Source organism: Nicotiana tomentosiformis, chromosome 9, assembly GCF_000390325.3.
Source record: "Nicotiana tomentosiformis chromosome 9, ASM39032v3, whole genome shotgun sequence".
Taxonomy (NCBI): Eukaryota; Viridiplantae; Streptophyta; class Magnoliopsida; order Solanales; family Solanaceae; genus Nicotiana; species Nicotiana tomentosiformis.
In genome coordinates, this window is record NC_090820.1 from 15,579,411 (window position 1) to 15,589,910 (window position 10,500).

Genomic DNA, 10,500 nt, shown 5'->3' on the forward strand with positions numbered 1-10,500 from the left:
AAACAACTCATTTCTTTTTTTTACCCGATCCGTTTTAAAAAACATACCACCCCACCCGTTTTAAAATTCAATTTTTTTAAAGCATATATTTTATAAAAATTGAAAAAAAAAAAAAAATTTGCAAAATATATATTTTTAAGTCTTTTCAGCTTTCTTAAAGTATTGTTTTTGTAAAAACTGAAAAAAAAATATTTTTTTTAAAAATACTTTAAAAACTGAAAAATATATATTCTGTAAAAACTTGAAAAAAAAAAAGAATTTGTAAAATATATTTTTTTTTATTTTTTCAGTTTTTAAAGTATTTTTTTTATAAAAACTGAAAAAAGAAAGATTTTGCAAAATATTTTTATTTTTTTAAACTAATGCATATGTAGTCCACTGTTTTAGGAGAGTTTTTTTTTCAATTTTAAAATTTTTTTTTTTTTTCAGTTTTTACAAAAAAAATACGTTAAAAAAATTGAAAAGACTTAAAAATATATATTTTGCAAATTCTTTTTTTTTTTCAGTTTTTACAAAAAAAAAAATCAGTTTTTACATAATATATGCTTTAAAAAAACTAAATTTTAAAACGGGTCGGGTGGTGGTTTTTTAAAACGGACCGGGTAAAAAAAATGGTTGTTTTCATCTGGTGCTGACACGTGGCACTCCATCCAAAATAAGGGTATATTTGTTCCAAAGTATGACGGAAAAGGTATATATAGCCCAATAGTATAACAAGGGTTATTCTTAGACCATTTTCGAAAGTATAGAGGTATATTTGGCCCTTTGCCGGAAAAAAAATGTAAATCGATAACACTAAAAAATCTAGTAATACGGAAGAGGGTAAAGGGTATTTACCCAATTACCCTAAAAATAGTTTAAGGTAAATTCACTTTAAAGAAAATATTCACAATTTTATAGTATATGAAAAGGAGAAAAATTATAATAATTACAATATATAAGTAATATCATTTTTTTTCTTTAGACCCTCGACTTAAAAGATATAAAAATTAAAATATATCTAAATATTCTACAACAAATTCGTAATCAAACGGCCCAGACTTAATCAAGATGTTGAAGTATTCACTAGTTTTTTTTTTTTTTTTTTTAAAGTATTCACTAGAATGGTTTAGCCCAATATGTAGTTATAAGTAAATTGAAATTTTAGAAAGGGAAAATCGAAGTATAGTGTTGAACAAGTAAGCGTAACTATTGACTTCAACGAAGGTAGTTATAGAATATGCTAAGATTTGCTCAATTGGCGAAAATTTTAAATTAAATCGTGCTAAATTCAATAGTGTATTTTTTTATAGTAATATATTTAAGGGTTGTTTGGTTTAAAGAATTCAAAGTTTAATCTTTGTATAAAACTTTGTGTTACTTACATAATTGTTCATTTTCCGATATAAAAACTATGTATTAATTATTAATATAATCTCTACATAACTAACACACTTTAATACTAATACTAGTAACCGTTTTACAAAAATATTCTATTATGTTGGGATATTAGGGATAGGAGAGAAAAACGAAAGACACGCTTTACTACTAATACTAGTAACCCTTTAAAAAAAAAAATCCATTATGTTGGGATATTAGGGATAGGAGAGAAAAAAAAAGGAGACTGAGAATTGAACTTATATTTACTGTGAGAGATTTTCACTAACAATATTAGTCTTGATGGTAATATTAGTGAAAATGACATTGGGTAGCCGTTTATAAGTATGTTGTTTAAAATATATGCATAGATTACAATTTATTTAAAGATTAACCAATTTTGCTCAAATTTGAGGACACGGCGTCCTAAAATTTTAAACCTCAAAGTTCAAACTTCAGGACATCGTGTTCTAAAGTTCAAAAATTGTGTCCAGAAGTTCAAATCTTATGTCCTGAATTTTAAATTAGTAGTTCCGAAATTCAGGGCATTTAGTCTTGAATTTCTAAATTCATGATACTTAGTCTTGAAGTTCGGAGGAATTGGCTAATCTTTAAATATATTATAAATTGTGAATATATTTTAAATTGCGGGCTTAAAAGTAGCTATTGTTGCACTTCGCCCATAATATTATAGTATAACTTGTACGAGATTTATGCACTGTATTGTACGAGATAAATATAAAAACAAAAATATAGGAGTGTTATAAAATAAAAACTATAAAGTAAATAAACCAAAGACAAGTATAGAGAGAGATTGATATATTATTCAAGTTCAAACTGATGTACATAACAACAACAACAACAACAACAATAATATACCTAGTATTATCCCACACCATAGGGTCTAGAGAGGGTAGTGTGTACGCAGACCTTACTCCTACCTTGTGAGGATAGAGATGTTGTTTTCAATAGACCCTCGGTTCAGGAAAGCATAAGTACCACATTAATGAAAATATAGACAAGAATGGACAGTACCAAAAATCCATACAAAAGCAGAATAAAAACAACAAGATAGTAAGGTGATCAACAATGAAAGAAAACAACGGTAGTCATAAAAACCTACTACCAATAGAAAGCAAAATTGCGTGCCAATACTACTATTTATAGAAGAAAGGAAGTTGTTGTGTAAGCTGTTTGTAAGTTACTACTGCAAACTGTTGTGTAAGCTTCTTGTAAGTTGTTATTGTACCAGCTATAGATAATCTTCTACAGGAGTAATATTTATCCACAATGGAGTACCGAAATAATAAGCTTATTCAGGAGGCTTATTTCCAATAGAGTACTAAATAGATAAACATATTTAGGGTGGAGTCCAATATGGGTAAACTTCTTCAGAAAGCTTATTTATAACAGAGTACTAAATGGACATCCACAATATAATATATTTATAACATTCCCCCTTGGATGTTCATTAAAAGATAATGTGCCTCGTTAAACCCTTACTAGGAAAAACCATGTGGGAAAAAATCCTAGTGAAGGAAAAAGAGTACACATATTTAGTAATACGCATTGCTAGATGCCTCATTAAAACCCTTATAAGAAATATCTTGTGGGAAAAATCTTAGTAAGGAAAAAAAGTACAACGCATATTTTCTCCCCCTGATGAAAACCTTATTTCAAATATTTGAGTCTCCACATTCCAATCTTGTATACCATCTTCTCAAAAGTTGAAGTTAGTAAAGATTTAGTGAATAAATCTGACAGATTGTCACTTGAACGGATTTGATGCACATCGATATTACCATTCTTCTGGAGATCATGTGTGAAGAATAACTTTGGTGAAATGTGCTTCGTTCTATTTTCTTTTATAAATTCTCCATTCAATTGGGCTATGCATGCCGCATTGTCTTCGTATAAAATTGTGAGTCTTTTATCACATTCCAACCCATATTTTTCACAAATAAAATAAATCACTGATCTCAACGATACGTATTCTCTACTTGCTTCATGAATAGCTATTATATCAGCATGATTTGAAGAAGTAGAAATAATAGATTGCTTTGTGGAGTGACATAATATGACAGTACCTCCACATGTAAACACGTACCCAGTTTTAGATCGAGCTTTATGAGGATCAGATAAATAATCTGCATCTGCATAACCAACAAGATCCGTACCACCTTTGTTAGCATAAAATAAACTCATATCAAGAGTTCCCTTTAAAAATCGCAATATATGCTTAATCCTGTTATAATATTTTCGTGTAGGAGGAGAGCTATATGTATCTTGCTAGTTAATTAACAGAAAATGCTAAATCGGGTCATGTAGTATTAGCAAGATACATAAGTGCATCAATTACACCGAGATAGGGTATTTCAGGACCAAGGGATTCCTCATCCTTTTCTGGAGGTCGGAACAAATCCTTATTCGCTTCAAGTGATCGAACAACAATTGATGTACTCAATGTGTGCGCTTTGTCCATGTAAAAGCGTTTAAATACCATTTCTGTATAGGCAGATTGATAGATAAAGATCTCATCTGCTAAATATTCAATTTGCAGACCAAGGCAATGTTTTATTTTTCCAAGATCTTTCATCTCAAATTTTTTCTTAAGATATTCAATTGCCTTTTGGAGCTCTTCTGGAGTTCCAACAAGATTTATGTTATCAACATAAACAACAAGTATAACAAATTCTAATGACATATTCTTTATAAAAATATATGGACAAATAATATTATTTATGTAACCTTCTTTCAATAAATATTCACTGATGCGATTATACCACATGCGCCCAGATTGCTTTAAACCGTACAAAGATCTTTATAATTTGATCGAGTACATTTCTTGAGACTTTGAATTATATGTTTCGAATATTTTAAATCCTTTAGGGATCTTTATATAGATTTAATCAAATGAGTCATATAGGTTATGACATGCACTTAAATGGCATGACATCTTCAGGTGTCTGGACTAGAGGTCCGATCCTCACAATCTTTTGCAATATTGTGCACTATATTGTATCAAATATATCGCCGACGATCATTTTGTATCGGTTCCTAAGCGACATAACTTGTTGAGATCTCATCACTTTCTTTATTTTCAGGTACATGAACTTCTTCTGGAGTTTCATGAAATGTTATGTCATGGACTCTTCTAAAGCTCATTTCCTTCTCATTATGGTCATATTGATTATTTTGCTCCTATCTTTTTCAAAGATTGTTACCATTGGAACCGATCGGTTTACTATGCTTTATGCATGCGGTAAACTCTATCCTTCAGGGACTTTAATTTTAATAAGAGTACTTGCAGCTGAAATACTTTGGATCAGCAAATGCTTCTGGCATTTGACTTGAATTATCTTATGGGTGAGGATCATATTAATGCTAATTCGATTCATATTACATATTTTCCAGCTGCTTATTCCATCCCCCAAATGTTAGAATGTCACGACCCAAATTTCCCTTCCGTATGACGTTGTGACGGCACCTAGTCTCTACGACTAGGTAAGCCTAACATTTGCAGAATAATAAAATGAAAATATAATTTTAACAACTAACTGTTCAAAAATACACAGCAATACCAAAACCCGGAACATCGTGAATCACAAACTACAGAAGAAAAATCTAGTGTCTCTATACATCAGAGTCTATTAAAAGAAAATATAGAAGATAATGGACATGGGGAAGAGTAGAAGGGGACTCCGAGGTTTGCGGACGCGACAGATATACCTTGAAGTCTCCAAAGTTGTCCTGGCTCACTGATAGTGTGGCTGATAAAGAGCACCTGGATCTGCACACGAAAAATATGTGCATAAGAGTAGCATGAGTACACCACAATCGGTACCCAATAAGTGCCAAGCCTAACCTCGATCGAGTAGTGACGAGGTCAGGTCAGGACTCTACTGGTATAATTAATAATAAGGCAAGGCAAGAATGAAATATCGCATTAAATAAAGACTGAAATTTAACAAGAATTCATAGAAGGTAACAACTCAGTACACAGAATACAATAGGGAATCTCCCGAGATACCGTCTCGTAGTCCCAAACGTAAATGTGCAGGGGAATCTCCCGGAATACCGTTCTGTAGTCCCAAAGTAAGTATGCAAGACAGGGGGATCTACCGAAATACCGTTTCATAGTCCCAAAGTAAATATGCAGTACGTGGGGGATCTCCCGGAATACCGTTCCGTAGTCCCAAAGTAAATATGCAGTACAGGGTGATCTCCCAGAATACCGTTCCGTAGTCCCAAAGTAAATATGCAGTACAGGGGGATCTCTCGGAATACCGTTCCGTAGTCCCAAAGTAAATATGCAGCGAAACAATAGAATTCAATAGTTACGACACGAAATCCTACATTTCAACCTAAGTACCAGTTAAGGAAAGACATGTAAATTCACTAAACATGATGCACGTAGTTCAAGTAAACAGTTAAGGCAAGTAAGCATGTTATTCTAATCTTGCAGGATACTACACATGCTGATAAAACTCAAATAAGATAGAAATCAGGTTATTACTTAGTAGAAAAATTGGGGTTTTACACAATTAGCCCGTGTACGAACTCGTCACATCACGTACACGATGCTCATATATCAAATCCATACAAATCCTACGGGGAGATTCCCCCCACAAGGTTAGGCAATCCACTTAACTCGAACCAAGCTCAATCAATCGGTCAAAATACCTTTTCCACGAATATCCGGTTCTGAATGGCCCAAATATAGCCAAAAGTAATTACATATCATAAATACAACTATAATAGACTCATCTAACTAATGAAATCAATACTTTAATAAAAATTCTGAAATTCGCCCTAAAAAGTCGATCCGGGCCCAAGTCTCGGAATCGGGTAAAAGTCACAAAATCTGAAAGCCCATTCACTCAAGAGTCTAACAATATCAAATTTACTAAAATCCGACACCAAATGGTCCTTCAATACCCTCGCAGGTGCGATCATACGAGCAAAAGATCAAACTTCAGAAATTTCTCAACTTCCATTCCAAGTCCGTTAACCACCCGAAACTCACCCGAGGCAATCGAGACCTCAACCAAACATACCAACCAATCCTAAAACACCATACGAACTTAGTAGAGCCCTCAAACCACATCAAACAATGCTAAAATCACAAATCATCCTCCGATTCAAACTTAAAGAACTTGAAATTTCCAAAATCGACAACTGATGCCGAAACCAACCAAATTACGTCCGATTAATCCCAAATTTTGCACATAAGTCATATTCAACATTACGAATATATTCCAACTTCCGGAATCGGAATCCGACCCTGATATAAAAAATTTCACTACCGGTCAAAATCTCCAAAATTTTGACTTTCACCATTTCAAGACTAAATAAGCTATGGACCTCAAAAACACAACCCGAACACGCCCCTAAACCCAAAATCACCTAACAGAGCTAACGGGACCGACGAAATTCCATTCCGAAGTCGTCTTCACATAGTTCTGACTACGGTCCAAATCCTAAGGCTTAAACCTCCATTTAGGGACTAAGTGTCCCAAAACACTCTGAAACCAAAAATAAAACCTCCCGACAAGTCACCTAAGCTGAAAAAGGTACGGGGGAAACAGTAAATGGGGGATCGGGGCTATTACTCTCAAAACGACCGGCCGGGTCGTTACATCCTCCCCTCTTAAAACAATCGTTGGTCATCGAACGAGCATAGAGACATACCTGAAGTGATGAAAATATGAGGATAACGGATGCGCATATCCTGCTCAGTCTCCCAAGTCGCCTCTTAAACCGGCTGCCCCTCCATTGAACCTTCACAAAAGCAATGTTCTTAGACCTTAGCTTTCTGACCTGCTCGTCTAAAATAGCCACTGGCTCCTCAACGTAAGATAGATCCTTGTCCAATTGGACTGAGCTAAAATCCAATACATGAGCCGGGTTACTGTGATATTTCCGGAGCATCGAAACATGAAATACCGAATGAACTCCTGCTAGGCTGGGAGGTAAGGCAAGATCATAAGCAACCTGCCCAACACGCCGCAACACCTCAAAAGGACCAATGAACCTTGGGCTCAGCTTGCCCTTCTTTCCGAACCTCATAACGCCCTTCATAGGCGAAACCCAGAGCAAGACCCGCTCTCCAACCATGAATGCAACATCGTGAACCTTTCGGTCTGCGTAACTCTTCTGTCATCATGGGCTGGGTTATGCGAAGTCTATCCTGAATCATCTTAACCTTTTCCAAGGCATCCTTGACCAAGTCCGTACCCAATAACCTAGCCTCGCCCGGCTCGAACCAACCCACTAGGGACCGACATCGCCTACCATATAGAGCCTCATACAGTGCCATCTTAATGTTTGACTGATAACTGTTATTGTAAGCAAACTCCGCAAGTGGGAAGAATTGGTCCCAAGCACCCCCAAAATCATCACACAAGCGCAGAGCATATCCTCTAGTATCTCAATAGTGCGCTTGGACTGTCCGTCCGTCTGAGGGTGAAATGTTATGCCCAGCTCCACTCTAGTACCCAACTCGTGTTGTACGGCTCTCCAGAATCGTAATGTAAACTGTGTGCCCCGGTCAGAGATGATAGATACCGGTACGCCATGAAGCCTGACGATCTCGCGGATATAAATTCGAGCCAACTGCTTGGAAGAATAGGTAGTCATCACAGGAATGAAATGAGCTGACTTGGTCAGCTTGTCCACAATCACCCAAACTGCATCAAACTTTCGCTGAATCCGTGGGAGACCAACAACGAAGTCCATAGTGATCCGCTCCCATTTCCACTCCAGAATCTCTACCTTCTGAAGCAACCCACCCGGTTGTTGATGCTCATACTTCACCTGCTGGCAATTTAGACATCTAGCCACATACTTTACTATGTCATTCTTCATCCTCCTCCACCAATAATGTTGCCTCAGGTCCTGATACATATTCGCGACACCCGGATGAATGAAGTACCGCGAGCTGTGAGCCTCCTGAAGAATCAACTCACGCAAACCATCTACATTGGGCACACATAGCCTGCCCTGCATCCTCAATGCACCATCATTTCCAATAGTGACCTCCTTAGCATCACCGTGCTGGACCGTGTCCCTAAGGACAAGCAGATGGGGGTCATTATACTGCCACTCCCTGATACGATCATAAAAGGAATACCGAGAGACCACACAAGCCAATACTCGACTCGGCTCAAAAATATCCAATCTCATAAACTAGCTGGCTAAGGCCTGAACATCCAACGCCATGGGCCTCTGCTGCTGCTGGTAGATATGCTAAGCACCCCAAACTCTCTGCCCAGCGACTCAAAGCATCAGCTACCACATTGGCCTTCCCAGGGTGGTATAAAATGGTGATATCATAATCCTTAAGCATCTCCAACCACCTCATCTGACGCAAATTAAGATCCTTCTGCTTGAACAGATGCTGCAAACTCCGATGATCGGTGTAAATCTCACAAGGAACACCGTACAAATAATGCTGCCAAATCTTCAAAGCATGAATAATAGCTGCTAACTCAAGGTCGTGCACATGATAGTTCTTTTCATGTACCTTTAGCTGTCTGGACGCGTAGGCATTCACCCTACCGTCCTGCATCAACATCGCGTCGAGACCAATCCGTGATGCATCATAATATGCAGTATAAGACCCCAAACTTGTAGGCAATACCAATACTGGGGTTGTAGTCAAAGCTGTCTTGAGCTTCTGAAAGATTTCCTCACATTCCTCTGTCCACCTGAACGGAGCACCATTTTGGGTCAGCTTGGTCATATGTGCTGCAATAGATGAGAATCCCTCTACAAAGCGGCGGTAATACCCGGTCAAACCAAGAAAACTCTGGATCTCTGTAGTTGAGGACGGTCTGGGTCAACTCTTCACTGCTTCAATCTTCTTCGGATCCACCTGGATCCCCTCACTCGATACTATATGACCCAAGAATTCCACTGAGTCTAGCCAAATCATATACTTTTGAAAAGTTTGCATATAACTTCTTTTCTCTCAGGGTCTGAAGTGCAGTCCTCAGGTGCTGCTCATGATCTTCCCGAGTCCGAGAGTACATCAGAATGTCGTCAATAAACACAATGACGAATGAGTCAAGATAAGGCCGGAACACACTGTGCATCAAGTGCATAAAAGCTGTTGGGGCATTGGTCAGCCCAAAAGACATAACAAGAAACTCATAGTGACCATATCTGGTCCTGAAAGCAGTCTTCGGGATATCTGGCTCCCGAATCTTCAACTGATGATATCCTGAATGTAAGTTAATCTTGGAAAACACTCTGGCACCCTGTAATTGATCAAATAAATCATCAATAAGAGGCAATGGATACTTGTTCTTCACTGACTTTGTTCAACTGGCGTTAATCAATACACATCCGCATAGAACCATCCTTCTTCTTCACAAATAAGATAGGAGCACCCGAAGGTGACATACTGGGCCGAATGAAGCCCTTATCAAGCAATTCCTGTAACTGCTCCTTCAACTCATTTAACCCAGGAGGAGCCATACGATATGGAGAAATAGAGATGGGCTGAGTTCCCGGCAACAAATCAATGCCAAAATCAATATCTCTGTCGGGCGGCATGCCCCGAAGATCAACTGGGAACATATCTGGAAAGTCCCTCACTACTTGAACTGACTCAACTGTAAGAGTATCAATACTGACATCTCTCACATAAGCTAGATACGTGCCATACCCCTTCTCAACCATTCGTTGAGCTTTAAGAAATAAAATAACTATGCTCGGAGTATACTCTAAGGTACCTCTCCACTCAAACTGTGGTAAACCTGGCATAGCCAGCACCACGATTTTAGCATGACAATCAAGAATAGCATAATGGGGCTACAACCAGTCTATACCCAAAATAATATCTCAGTCCACCATGTTGAGCAATAATAAATTGGCTCTGGTCTCAAAACCACTAAGAGCAATCAAACATGACCGATACACGCTGTCCACAATAAGAAAATCTCCTGCATGAGTAGACACATAAACAGGGGAACTCAAAGAATCCCGAGATACGCCCAAATACGGGGCAAAATAAGAGGACACATAACAATATGTAGAGCTTGGGTCAAATAATACTGACGCATCTCTATGACAAACCGGGACAATACTTGTAATGATAGAATCATAAGCGACTGCCTCTGTACGAGCAGGAAGGGCATA